The 13918-nt window shown below is 43.8% G+C and overlaps 1 long non-coding RNA gene across 2 annotated transcripts in view; it reads left to right on the top strand.

Moving 5' to 3' along the window:
* LOC114056581 overlaps window positions 1-13918 on the top strand; it is a 101242-nt gene that overhangs the window by 55740 nt on the left and 31584 nt on the right. The window contains exon 1 of one of the 2 annotated variants that reach the window (XR_003571036.1): window positions 13413-13488. The exons of the other annotated variant lie outside the window; for it this stretch is intronic. This is a non-coding gene — a long non-coding RNA (uncharacterized LOC114056581). Of the gene's footprint in view, window positions 1-13412; window positions 13489-13918 lie in introns of those variants that run through there. 2 annotated transcript variants of the gene reach the window in all.

The raw sequence follows: 13918 nt of genomic DNA, 5'->3' as shown, positions 1-13918 counted from the left end.
TGGGAAACCAGAGGTGGTACAGCCAATAGGCCACACAGAAGCAGCCATAAATCCCTCTGTCAATGTGCAGATGAAAATCAGTCAGCATAAAGTTCTCAGAAGATGTTGAATGTCAGCCTAGGTAGAAGGAGACAGAGAACAAACAGTGTCACTCAGTGGAACTGGGACAGAGAGGAAGGGAACCCTCAGTGATGCAGGGTGCGATGCAGGGCTCTAAAGAGCCTCATCGCAAGCCCAAGAGTGCTCCTGAGCAGGGGACTGTAGCAAGAAGGGCCTCTGCCAAGTCTGTGCTAGCTGTGACTGATGGGAAATCTTTCAGACTGTGTAGCAGTGTCTCTTGGGGTGGTTGTTTTGTCTTCTTGGGGTGAAAACAGTGAACAGAGCCAGCATGACTCTAGACAGTGATACCTGGTGTCATCAGGAGCTGCTTCACATCTAGTGGAGCTTTAACTGTAAACCTGTTGGGTAATAAACAGTTTAAATATAGTCCTACATAGTACACAAAAACTACTTGCTTGTTTTTTTCCTGGGAAAAAGTAGAATTCCAAGGAATGATGAAGACTTGCTTGAAAGTTGATGTATCTGTGGCTTTGAGTGGTCTATCAAATCTCAGAACATACATCAGTCTTAAAGAAAAAGCAGATATAAAATGGAAAAGTGAGTGGTTTACCTTTAATGGAAAGATCTGTAATCTAATCTGGCATAGGACTAATATATACATACATATTTTTATGAATTTAAAGATAATTTCTTTCAGTTTATAATCATCATGCTTGTAAGATATATTTTTGGGGACAGAAAACATGTAAGCAAGGAAGTGAACTTAAGCCATTTCTTATTTGTTGCTTTTGATCATGTCAGCTCAGAGTCCTCAGAGATCTAACAGAAATATTTACAGTGACACAGATGACAATACACACCCTGGGTTTTGGCTCAGGCAAGTGAGATATCCCGGCAGATCACTTTTTCTTACTGAAGATGAAAAAAAATGCATTAAAAAGTGTCATTTAACGCATGTCATATTTGTAGAAAGGTGTTTTTTATGCAGGGGGCCACTGATGTATTTCCTTACAGACAGAATATATCACTGTAAGCCAGCCTGCCTGATTTATTTTGTGTATCTGTCTATACATTCATTTCCTATTCTAATTTAATTTCAAGAAACTGCACTTCCATGAAGAGATTTATTATGGATGTGATGATTTCAGACTTTAAAAGTGAGCCACAGGTGATTTTAAAAGATGAGATAAACTTTCAAATAAGTCAAATGTCTCATTGAATGAAAGATTAGGGTGAGCTTGATTTTATCTGGATTTTCTGCAAATGCCCAAATTAACTTTTGCACTGTCTAAAGGGATAGGGAGATCTGGGTTTGCATTTGTGAATCTGAAGGCTGAGGTTGGCTATCACCTGGTGTCTGAATGGGAAACTGGATTTTTTTGGCTTTGGCTACAACCCACATTTCTCTAAGAAACTTGCTCTTTGTCCATTTGGAAACTTCGTCCAGACACAATCTGGAGACTTTGGCTGTTTACTAGAAGTTTCTGAGTGCTAAACAAGGGCTTGCCAAGGGGGTAGCACCGTACCTGGTGGTGCTTCACAGCTGGGATGTGGGTCTGTGGCTTGGCTTCTTTCTGCACACGTGCACAGGCAGCAGGCTGTGAACCGCAGCACAACCTTGGCTTGTAAACTGTCTCCTGAAGTCATGTTAGCTGGAGCTGGACCCAGTTTCCCACTGCCTCTTCAAATCTATGGATGACTGAGAATGTCTGCATGGGATATATCCATGCTCCCCACACAAAGAGAAACCGTCAGTTCCCATTTGTAGTCAAGATTAAATGTCAGCATCACATGCAACTACAAAAGGAAAGTATCCAGGAGGGAGTATGTGATCTGTCCTCCCACCTCAGTTCTCTGCTGCTGGATCAAAGCTGCCAGGAACTTAAAGGGGCAGGTCCAGAGAAAACATAATCCCCCATTTGCTAGTGCTTGCCATTTACTGGTAAGGTTTGTGATAACTGGTGTTTTCCCCAGTGCCCCAGTTCTCTGAGTCACACAGCTTAGTGAGAATTGTTTTCTTAAATGTTAATTTCTAGGAAAAAAACCTGAAGACATGACTGGAGTCCTTCTTTCTCAATGAGAAGTGAAAAGAAAAAGGGTAAAACTTATTGTTTTATACAGTAAATTTTAACCTTTTCTGAGATCTAACCTACGTTTTTTTGAAGTGTAGTTGTGACAACACTGCGCTAGGATTACTCAGCACAATATAATAATGCTTCCTACTGCCATCACTACCTCTTTACCTTGCTAATCCTTTCTGCTTCTCCATCTCCTTCTTCCTGGGGTTACTCCAGCCCCCATCTCCCTTCTTCACTGCCTTTCCCAGACTTTCCTCCCTTCTCACCACCCCCCTGTGCTCCTCCCAGTCACTGTGAGCACCCAGGGAGCACCAGCAGGGCTTTAATCCACTTCTCATGTCCCCTCCATCGGTGGCACTTTCTCAATCCTGGCTCCTTGTGGCTTTCAGGGGCACAATCACCCAGAGCTTGCTACCTCTGATTTGGTGCTGAGGTTCACAGGGCTCTCCAGCACTTCTGTAGCAGCTGGAGTTTGCCATCACAGGGGGTATGCAGCTGCAGCAAGAGGGACCAGAGGGTCACAACTCCCCAAACTGATCTTCTCAAGGTGAAGGCACATCATGTGACCTACCTTAGCAAGGAGAAAGATAGATGAAAAACATATAATGTTGCTGGTTTTATAAAACATATAATGTTGCTGGTTTTATATCTCCCCAGAAATGGGGAGAGAGAAAATGGATGGATTTCAGATCTAATATTTTATAGTGTTTTAGAATTTAGGCCTAATTTTTTATCCAGTCGAAGTTTAGTCTATGGGGCTGTGATTGCTGCCTGTGGAAGGGGAGGCAAGGGAGGCAACTGCACAAGGAAACTTCTGCCCATGGTATCCTCTGTCTGTGACTTCTGACACTCGCTGGAAAAAGCTAAACTCCTCTGCAGGACAATTCAAAGCAGAAAATTAACTCCATGTTCTCCTTTTTCTGTTGAAGGCCAAAGTTCCCCTTTCTGAATAAAGCCTTCTCTGCTTTTCTTAACACATTGCTTTGTTGGATTAAATGGGGCTCAGCATGTGAGTTGACCTGGACAACGATTGGCAAGCTTGTATAGAAGCTCAACCACGAGGAACAATTGCAGGGAGGGCTGTCATGCAGCTCTGCAGGCTGCTCTGGCTCAGAGCAGAGAATTGGCAGTAAAGAGTGATGGCTTTATTTGTACGCTACTTTCAGGTGTAAACAACAACTGCTTCATGCAAAGCCTTCTGTTCATAAAGCTCTTCTCTTGCCTATGGAGCCATCTAGCAATCGCTAAACCCCGTTCAAGTGCAGATGCTGGTTTTTCATTCTGAAAAGATATATATGTGTATTTCCTTCTGTTAACTTAGTGTTGCTACCAACAGCTATCACCAACATCTGCTTGAAATAACTCTTCTGGCCTGTTTCTCTCCCCTGCTATACATGTTCCCAATCCTACTCAATTTCTATGTAACCACGGGCAGTGTTGGCTTATGGCGCTGGACTAACTGTGAGTCAAGTGTGAAAATGTGCCTGTACGCAGCAAGTGACAGTCACGTCTGCGATCGGGTGCAGCTGTAAAGGAAAATGAGCTCTGCGTGTTACCACCACAGGAGTCTGTCTGCAGGCACCAAGGTGTAACTCCCAGAGGTTGCTGAGATGAGGTGTTGATCACCTTCAGTTTCCAGGAAGTGCTGTGGATGGTGGAACCAGAAAGCTTCATTCCTTGTGGAAGCCTTACCCCCTGTAATACCCTGCCCTTGGCCTGCAAACCTCTTCTGTGTAACTTTTGCAAATACTTACTGGATGTGCAAGCACTGCAGGACTTAATGGTGCTATTATGGTTAGCAGGAGTTTGTATTTCCTTTATTCATGCAAAAAGTGCCGCCTCCACCAAGGCCCATTAAGGTCTTCCTGTCCCCAGCTGATGCTAAATACACCATTTAGAGTCCTTCTGACCCTCTCAAAAATGTGGGCAATTTCCACAAGTATCCAGGACTCACCAGAGATCATCAATTCCCAGTGGCAGCATGAAGCCCCTGAAGCATATATGCAGAGTTGCTTGCAAATCTACCTCAGAGCAAGACATAAGAAGCCCAGAAAGAAGATGCTGAAGCTCTGCAGAGGTATGCCCATGCTTATAGGCATTTCAAGTGATATCAAATCCAGGCATGGGCTACACAAGTGACTGTGGGAGAACGAGAGCAACTCAGATGGGTGTGGGGAGCCCTGCATTCAGACCACTGTTCAGAGATTTGGGTTCAGTTTGCTTTGAAGGAAGATCTGAACCCACTTACAGATCAAGACATCCCACCCACCAGCCTATTTGAGAATCTCCAAATCACATTCATTCACACCATCCTCCTTTGACCACATGAGGAAAAGCTTGCCAGGGCATTTCTACTGTTCCAGAGGGTGAGATGGCTATCTGTTTGGCTTCTCTTTCTGTCTGTCCCAGAGAAGCAGAGGAAGGGCCTCAGCTCATTTATCTCTGAGGCGCAGCATTTTGAGGACACTTCTCTGCGCCATCTCACTCTCCTTTAAGGTCTCACCCAGAGCTTTGCATTCCCATGTATGAGCTATTCACTTGAGAGTTGGATTCAGTGAGCCTTGTGAGTCCCTTCCAGCTCAGAATATTCTGTGATTCTGTGTCCCATGTCTGTGTGTGATCAGTGGCCACTGCATGAAGTGCCGCCCTGTCCAGACATCCTTGGCAGACACTCGTTCAGTAAACCCTCACAGTGAGAGGCTATTACCAGCGTTCTCTCCTGCCTGCTTTGTCCCCCTGGCCCTGCCCCCAAATCCATTTGCTATTACCAGGGCTTCTGTTGTCCCTGCAGCAAAATCAGCATGATGCACCTGGATGCTTCCCAGGATCAGGGCAGCTTCTTGTAAACTGCAGTGTTTAAGGTGTGGTGAGCAGCCAGTGCCCCACACCCTTGTGTTGGTTCTGTGAAGGTGAATGTAACCATTGGCTGGGGTTGGATGGAGGAAAGTAGCACTTATGTGAACACAGTCTTAAACTAAGTGAATGGGAGGCAAAGCCCTATGTATCTCTCAGATTTAAGCTTAAAGTGCTTTACAAGCTCCGAGGAAGCAAATTTCATGCTGCTGTTGGCAAGTTTTATGGGTAAGTGTTTAATCCTTGTTCTGTTAATAAGACAACTAATGCACAGAGGGTGTGATCTTCCCCTCAGTTTTACAGTGTACCATCAACCATGCAAAATGTTTCCAGACCAGAATGGCAGGGTCTCGTCTGCACCTCTGGGCATGACACACATACAGCAGAACACCTGGTGTGGGATAACGGAAGCCAGAGGGATGCAGAGCCTCCAGGGATCGCAGAAATTCTTGCTGATTTTGTTTGGCATGGGGTGCATTCAGGAGTGATCTGCCTAGGGCCACATCTCAGTCTGTGCACCTCTATCTGAAAGCCATGGCCTGAACTCTGGTCTCTGAGCCCTCCCTGCTCTTGCGCTTGGGTTGGGCTCTGCTTCCCTTGGCACAAACAGGGGAGCTCAACAGGCTCCATCAATTTCCCTAAGAATCAAAAAAGTTAATGCTGTAAATGCTCTATTTTGAAACATTAGTACTTGACAGCTCCTGCCAAGTATTAGCAGGACAGTAAAATCTCTCTACATAAATTGTGTTGTAATTAGCATGATTTGTTTAATGTCACCTTGTCTGGCTGTCTGAGAAACTGTCTCAAAATATAAAAGCACCACACTTTTCAGTTGAGAGAGTGGACTCTGACTACACTAAGACATTTTTATTTCTCTCAATTTTTTACAATGGCCTTTTCAAGTCATTTAGGCTGGTGAGCTTAAGCCAAGTCGGGCAAGAATTCCCAGATGAGGAAAATAAGACACAGTAACAACAAGCATCAAAATTTCTTAAGAAAATCAATATGCTAATAATTAATGGATACTGTATTTGGTATGAAGGGCAACACAGTAAAAACATCCTGATAGCCCAAAAATACTTTGTACATATGCAAAAATGCATATGTACATATGCCATTTTAAGGGGAAGCAACAGAAAGGGTGGGAGGAGAAAGTAGTTTTCTTGCCGGAAAGGGGTGTTAGGGACTGGTGTCTCTCAGCATCCGTGTTGGTTTCCCTGAGCGGCACACCTACGTCTGAAGGGCCAACACAAGTGAGTGATGGCGATTTTTCCACCAGATGGCAACAAGGAGAGTAATAGGAAAGCAGTCGAGGGGCACTGGCAAGACTAGAGAGGAACTGAGTAGCAGCACTGTGGCATCCCGGTGGACTCCAATACATTAAAAAAGCCCCAGTTTGAATGTGGTTCCATCCACCAGAGCACAGAAAAGCTCATGACAGATAGAGAAGAAAAAGCGGTCAGGTCTTACCCTTGAGTGCAGGAACCTGATAAAATTACTTATCTTCCCCCTCCCACGAATGTCACCAGCAACCCAAGAAACAGAAAGAGAAAAAAATGATTGGAGGGCCTTTTCAAGCATGAAAAATGTTTGAGGACGAGAAAGGTGTAGAAGGAGCACAGGATGCCCAGGTCAGCAACAGCATTTTTCAACTTTAATCTTCCTTCCAAATATTTTGCTTTTATTCCAACTAATTGAACAAATGTCTTAAAATTCACAACACAAACTGAATTTGATTAAATCTAACTTGGTTCATATGATAAAGCACTGCAGTTAGAATGCAGCTAGAAAAATACATTATGCTAGGACAAATAAGTACTTCAGCAAGAACAGAGGTAAATTGATTTTTGTGTGAGATGTGCAATTTTACCTCAGTACAGCTTTAATCAAAGTAAAATATTATAGGGCAAGGGAAAAAAAGCATCCTCACAATGTAATGTTTTATCTAACAACAACTCAGGAAAACTTCAGGTTTAAATTGCTAAATAGTGTGAAGACTATACATTATCTGTCCTCAGTTACTATGTAAACAATTAAGGCAATATCTGGCTATGAACTAATTTATATTTATAACAGACCCCAAAAAAGCCACAGATGGGAATGAAAGCTGTCCATCAGAAGTTTGTCTGCCACCAAAACTTTCACTGAAAGGGGAAGAATGAAAATAAATACAGGTATTTAAATGGAGTTTGCATTCCCACTTATGCCAGTGTTTTCGCAGCCAAATGAAAAAGAATGTAAATTAAACAAAGCTAATAAATAGGATAGAAAATATTAACCTTGCATTTGTGAGAAGGAATGTTGCTCTTTGCTCCTCAGTAGTCCATAGCTGATGTTATGTTATCCACACTGGGTGCCTCAAATTCCTGGTTATGGCCCATTGCAGCCCATCTTCTCTTTGGGTAGGACCTGCCCTTTTTTGAGAGGACTAACACTGCTATGCTGCTGCCGTTCTCTGCTTTGATTATATGGATGCCTGCTTGTGGCATAGCAGGATCACCCGCAACCCCTTTCTCACAGGAAAGTAGCTGGAGTTGTACTTCCACTTAGGACACGGCAGGAGCCTCGGGTAACTCTGACACACCACAGCACGGACCAGATGCTGGGAAAAAGCTCAATCTTTGCAGCTGGGATTACCATCCCTGTGGCCAGGATGGAAAGACACTGACAAGCAACTTCCAATAGAGCCTCAGAAGGGTTTCACACTCCCGTATTTCTGTGTGCCACAGGAATGTATTGCCTAACATGTAGTTGGGGGAGACATGGAATCTACAAGGGTATGCCTGACCATATCAGAAGTGGGTGACACACAGGAAACAGGCTTCTTTGTTTACTGCAAGAGTCCTTTGCCTCCAGCACACCCTCTCTTTGCAGGTTTCTCCCTCAGCTTTCCAACTGGGCACTGCGACCAGCCAGTGTAACTGCAGAAGAGAAAACAACACTGGAGGGTAGGAGTCATCAAACCTTGTGCTGGTGAATCATCAAGCTGCAGGCTTCTGAGACCAAAAAAACCCCACCTACACATCTGTCTGCCATGGATAGAATGGAGGGAAGTTTTCTGACAGTTCGTGATCTGTGCTGTGCTGCCTGTAAGCTGCATGGCTGAATAGAGAGATAAGAACTCACTGCAGGTCTGAACCTGAACAGTGGCTGTGTGGGGACAAGGGGTGCCTGCTGCCTTTGTCACTGCAGTCAGTGTAATCCCCTGCTCCCCATCCCTCAGTCCAACAGAGAAAAGGCACAGGACGTGTGTTTCAGCTACCTGTTCTGAGAGGATCTGTGTGGAGGTTGATGTAGCAACTTGAAGAACCACCAGAAAAGCCTCAAGAGAACTAGTAAGGCAGTTCTTCACCACGCTGTCAGCTGGAGTAAGAATAAACTAAAGAAAATTTGTAAAGCCTAGATTAAAGTTAAATGTTTAATAGAGACAAGATAAGGATTCATTAGATAGAAGACAATCTGGACAGTTTAGCACTAAGGACCACATGCTATCATTTCTTAGAGACATAAAGGATTTGTTGTCTCACCATTCAGTATGCTTTTTATTGAGTATCCCACCAAAACCAGTTTCATCTGGACTTTATGTGAGAACTTTAGCTTCTGGGAGGCAAGACAGGGAGAGACATGACACGACACCTTCCACTGTTTGCAAGTACAAATCTGTTGCATGGAAACTGATTCTGGGATGATGGAAAGGTGACGTGTGCTCTCAGGCATCCTTCACACTCAATGCTGAGCTTGAGGAGACCTTTCCATGGTACCCTAACTTTGAGCACCCAACATTAACCCTGAGGTATGAGACTGTTTTGGCTATGGAGTGGGAGAGAGGTGAAGAAAGACAAGCACTTCCTTCCAGTGGAGTTTCACAAGAGATAGATCAGGGTCCTGTGTTGGGTCACTTGGCCAACCAGAAACTCCAGACTGGGAATCAGGATTCCTTCTGGGATTCATATCACACATGGAGGTGTGAACAAGCTAGTGTCTGCCAGTGCACAGAGAGTCCTTTACATCATGAGCTGATGTAAACCAGGGTTTTCAGCCTTGCTAAAAAACTAGTGAACCTCCTTTCTGACTGGCCCTAGAAAGAAAATGGGCCCAAGCAGCCTCTTTGCAGAGGTAAGTGAACAGCTCCAGTTACCTCTTACTGTCCCCCAAAGCTGTGGGGACCGTGGAAGCCAAACGCACTCCAGGGGCGGCCTGAGATGAGACCACAGCCTACCTAAGAAGAGAGGAGAGCACCAAAGGGAATTACAGCCAATTTCTGCTTTGGAGAAGGCTCTCTCCCTCCTTTGAGATGGACCTACGCTCTCTTCATATGACCACATGCCTCCAAATTTCACAGGGAGCTCTGGATCAGTTCTCAGCAGGAAAACAGATTGGTAAAGGTTGAGAACCAACTAGTTTTCCCTGCCTTCCTTCCTTTCTCTGTGCCCTCATCCCCGGCACACTGCGAAACACAGCCCCTGCCTCCTCATGCCAGAAGCCCAGTAGGCAGGGGAGACAGGAGTTGCAGGGAAAGCAGGATCTTCTGGTGCTCTTGGGACACAGACTGAGCACATTCAACTGACTATGGCCCCCTGGGCATAGTGTCTGCTAGCCTTACCTGGTCAGTACCTTATCCTGAGCTAGGAATGCCTCCCATGCCAAGGAAAGTGTTTTTACACAAGGACTTGGACTTGTGCTTTAACAGCCCACCTTGCTTCTACTATTTTTAGAGACTGTCTCAAGGAGTGAAGCATGTTCATCTGACTCCAGCTGAAATTCAGCAAATCTCACTAGACTTCAGAAAATGTGTCTTTGTGCCTGCAGGACAATTTTTAATCTGCCACATCCAATGACCCAGTTACTGCTCAGGTCAGACTGGGAGGTCTTGAGGGCAGAGAGAAATGTTCTGTTCTGTGTGGCACCTCCTTCTCCTCAGATGCCTCCCTTCAACAAAGGATCTACCATCTCTGTCTCTTGGATCTCTTGGGGATCAAACAAACTTTTCTGCTCCGTGTTTTCAGCTGTGATTTATTCATGTACTTCCTATTAGACCCAGAAAGAAATTTTTTTCTCTTTCCAGCCCCTCAGTTTTATTAGTGCACAAGTGTGTTCGTTGCACAGAGCCTCACACATGAAGGGATTTAACCAGGAGCATTTCAAACAGCTAGATCAGAAATCACCTCCTCTTGGCTGCACAAATATCACTGCCTCAAAATGCAATACTTCATGTAAGTTTGATTCTGACAGTAAAGGTTGCGCTGAAATCTCATCTGGGCTTATTAGAGATATATTGACTTAAAATACCCACTTTAAAGAAGGCTAGGAAAGCAAAGCAAGAAAACCTCAAATCTCCCAATAAAGCTAATCCTTTCTAGGGAGAATGGGCATCTTGTGAAATAGAAGTATTTTCAGTTCAAGGGAGAAAGATATTGTGTATTTCAACTAAGCCCAGATATTTCTGAGTTATGTAGTCTTAATAATTCAGGTTTTAGTAAGTATAGTTAGTGCCGCAGTCTGAAGCCACATTGGTAAAAACTGATCACTCACCTCATGCTGTCTATAACCAGATCTTTACTGCAGCCCCCAAACAGTTTAAGCTGTACTGGCCATAAAACAATTTAGAAGATTTTCCCAGTGCAGGCAGGCTTGAAGAAGCAGCCAGTTTATTGCTATTCATGTAAGTGAAAAATACATGACATTAAGTTGCTTCCTGGAGCCATTCCTAAATGAATAATGGATAAACAATGTCAGTGACCACCCTTGCCCTTAACTGAGGCACAAGAAAAGAACACCCATGGTTGAAGGTTTTGTTAAGCCTGTTGGGAAACTTCCCAACAGGAGTCCCAGGCAGAAAGAGGCACCTGCCACTGCTTTATATGGAGATTACTTTCCCCATGACCACTCACTCCCCTATAAATTTCTTCTGCTCTGTGGATTTATGCACTAAAAATATGTAACAGGGAAGGAATATAAACTCTCACTTTGTGGTATCACTGGCTCGCATATTGCAGCTCAGCAGTCATGGACAGCATCCAGCATTAACACTCAAAGGGAGCTGCCATATTTATGACTTCTCCAGCCTCACAAGAGCAAGAAAAGCTGGCAAAGAGTGATTGAAGCACAGCTGAATGGAATGCATGGTATAAAGAGGCCAAAAATAAAATATTTTTTGACTTTGGATTCCTAAAGGAGTGGGGTTTATGCAATGCAGCATCCTCTGGGCGAGGATGTGTGTGTGGCAGATGCTCTTTCCACAAGCCCCACACCATACTTTGATCCTACCGAGCTGCTGCTAATGACTTTTGATGAGGGGGTCAGCAGTCTTGGAGGTAATTCAGTTTGTCCATGATGGATGGAAACAGATGCTTATGTCTCATAGGTAGAGAGGCTAATAAACTCATCATTATTGGCATCAGACTATGAAGAGAGTGTACACATTTTTGAAACTGCACCCACTTATTCTGCAGCCTACAGAAGATCCCCTCCATGGCTTAAACTGGCTGAAAGATATCTCTGTATGTTTCAAATGCCTTTTCTTCAGAAAAAAATCCCAAACATTTCTGATATGCAACTCACCTGGGAAGGGTTGGCTACACTCACAGAGTCTTTTTCTGGTACCTTCTTGTTTCTCTAAAATCATCTGCAGATGGAGATGCTGCTCCATGGGGCAAGGTTGCCATCACCCAGGCCTGGCTTTGCTGAGGGCTCAGTGTGCACTGCTGCTTGGGAATTACACCACTGCATGTGCAATGTGAAGTGGGCACTTGAATTTATAGTATCTATTCAGACTTCTTAGTAAGCAGAGAAAGGGAACATTGCCATATATGGAAGGTGAGCAAATAGCATTGTGAAGGTTTTTCACGGTGTGCTCTGCCACGCACTGAATGATGTTTATACTTCACAGACCCATAACTGGGCAAATTGGGATGGGGGAGGAGGGAAAAGTTCAAAAATCTACAGTCAGAGAATAGTTTTGCAATACATTTGGATATATATCCAAATGCCACTGCTTCCATTAAGAAGACCCCCAAATATCCTGATTTCCACAGTAGGCAAAGAAATCATAATAATGAATGCAATGACATCAAAGACAGCCCATTGCCTGTGTTTATAACTAATGTTATCATGGTGCAGCAGTGACAAGTGAATATTCACCGCTTCTAGTTGCAAACAATAGCAGTACTCAGGTTTTTGCACCCACATTCATAATATAGTAAGAGGGAAGAAATTTCATAGCGATTGCTAAGGTGAAATGGCTTCATCCAGAGAAGACTGTGAGCACACTGTCTGATGTTCAGAGGTGAAAAAGCACCAACAGCTTTCATTTCATCATTTTAAAAATCAGATCACTTGCTTGGGTGCTACTGTGATTGATAATGCCAGTGCTTGCTTCAGAAATGTCTGTGCTCACACCTCTGTGAAGAATATCCAGAAGAGTAGTCCAAGACCAGGAAGAAAGTTTTGACCTACACTGCATCTGAATGAAATGGAGCTCACACTGCGGTACTGATTATTTCAGGTCTGTGGAACTGAAGAAAGCTCTCTCTCCCCACATACGGTATCAGCTTTCACTCAGACCCCTCCCAAACAGTAAAAACTTTTTACTTGATTGCAGACACTAAAGCAGGATTAAATACAGGACCAATTTGTAAGTTGAGATCCCTCTGACTCCGAAGAGAGCCTGAAGCAATGATTCGAAACTATGTGAACTTTCAACTTCAGCTAAATCAGGGCTGTGGGCTCTTCAGTTGTAAGCTTTGTTTTTCCAAGATTTTTTTTCTTTCTTCTTCTTTTGCTACAAGGTTCATTATTTTGCAGAGGATGGGTCTTTCTGCCCTGCAGGGATCTATTTATCACTGCTGACTCTCTGCATCTTCTCCACATGGAAGAAGTAATTGGATTGTACATTCTGCACATGACCAAGGCAGCAGGGAAACTCAGAGCTGTAGGCCAGGGAACTGAGCTGTCTAGAGGGTAGGGAGGCACCTGATGCCTAAGAAAACTAAATGTCTGAGTCTTAAAACAAATCTTTCCTTTCTTCCCATAGAGGAACTGGGACATGCTGAGCTGAACTCACCAGACCGCCTATGAAGGTCTGTGAAGCCTTCAGGGAGCTGTGAAAAACAACTACCCAGATAGTCCCTGACAAAAACCAGCCCAAGGGCATTAGATGTCTGTGAATATACAAAACAATATGTATTCTATGGATACTAAGAGTTCAGGACATTTCTTAAAATTACAATGCAATTACCTCAAAATTACAGTGGCGTTTTTACACTTTCAGGACCTACGTGTGCTACCATGTAGCTACCATTCTTCAGCCCAGAAAAGAAAAGAAAACCTCACACTTATTTAATTTATTTCCAGATAGGGTTGTATTTATTATAATTAAATGTTGCAAAATGCCATGTTGTAATCTTAAGCACTGTGCTGTTTCTTTATTCCTAAAGACATCAGAATCCTGGCATTATTATATGTGGGAAGAGTGATGGGATTGCCAAGACTTTATTCTGTAAGTCTTTAAGAATTTAGTAGATTTATTATTTTCCTTCAAACGAATGCCTTCTTGTCATTGTTAACCTTCCACTGCTTGTCCCCACCTCCAACCCCTTAGAGCCAAGCCTAAAAAAAGAGGCTCTTTGGAGCTTGATGCATTGCTTGTAGATGTGTTAGGGAAACTGTGCTATTCTGGGAACACTCAGGCTTCTCCAAACCGCCCTTCCAGAGGTAACATCATGCATGGTTTTCATCTCAGCCGTAAGAACTTTCACTGGTCTCCTATCAAGCACCACCACCCAAACCCCAAGTACTGGAAAGGCCTAAAAAATGTGTCTGTATGTGTACATGGGTGCATGCAGATAAGCTCATTTATTCTCATGAAGGAGAGGTTTAATGGCTGGTTTTGAAACCACTCCAGCACCGTTACAGCAGACTCATCCTGC

Source organism: Empidonax traillii, unplaced genomic scaffold (assembly GCF_003031625.1).
Source record: "Empidonax traillii isolate 1590-97213 ecotype Southwest subspecies unplaced genomic scaffold, ASM303162v1 scaffold98:size2021230, whole genome shotgun sequence".
NCBI classification, from domain to species: Eukaryota; Metazoa; Chordata; class Aves; order Passeriformes; family Tyrannidae; genus Empidonax; species Empidonax traillii.
Note: the sequence above shows the minus strand (reverse complement) of the source record. Positions and strands in the feature narration are given on the sequence as shown.